The sequence below is a fragment of the Dipodomys spectabilis genome, unplaced genomic scaffold, assembly GCF_019054845.1.
Source record: "Dipodomys spectabilis isolate Male_0828 unplaced genomic scaffold, ASM1905484v1 ptg000010l, whole genome shotgun sequence".
Lineage (NCBI taxonomy): Eukaryota > Metazoa > Chordata > Mammalia > Rodentia > Heteromyidae > Dipodomys > Dipodomys spectabilis.
Window position 1 is genome coordinate 1,309,168 of NW_024870687.1, and position 833 is coordinate 1,310,000.

An 833-nucleotide genomic window follows, 5' to 3' on the forward strand; every position below is an offset into this window, starting at 1 on the left:
ACACACACACACACACACACACACACAGGCAAAGACAAGAGACCGACACACAGACAGGCAGAGAGGGGGAGACATGGAGGGGGAGCCCTAGAGACCCATCAGTGTGACTGACTAGATCACCTGAATAAATTTATTCCTTCCCTGCCCTGCCCTCATGTATGAAGGTAGACGATTGGTATGGAGTTCTTCTTGTCACCAAACACAGGTGAGGGCTAGTGACTTTTTACCCTTCCATGTAGGGACTCTTACCTTAGGACCCTTGATTTTGATCATTGAATAAGAATTTCTGGAGGAGTCACTCTGGTGGAGTTTTATGGAGTAAGCAATCAGGCAACCAGGCAACCAGACAACCATACAACCCAACCACAAAAAAAAAAAAAAAAGCAGACACAGACAGACAGACAGACAGACAGAGAGACTCACACAGCTCCTGACTTCATGGGTGTTTTCAGGGTTAAAGTGGGGGGTCGGGGGGAATGTGGCAACTGAATTATGCACAGATAGTTGTTTTATCTTTGCTCCAATCTCAACTCTAGATGTTTGGGGTATTTCTTTACAGATAAGATAAACAGATCATTAACGCTTGTTTTCTTTCTTGTTTTATCTTTGCTCCAATCTCAACTCTAGATGTTTGGGGTATTTCTTTACAGATAAGATAAACAGATCATTAACGCTTGTTTTCTTTCTTTCTTTCTTTCTTTCTTTCTTTCTTTCTTTCTTTCTTTCTTTCTTTCTTTCTTTCTTTCTTTCTTTCTTTCTTTCTTTCTTTCTTTCTTTCTTTCTTTCTTTCTTTGTGTTCCCCCCCCTCTCCTTTTTCTCTTTTTTATGGGGGG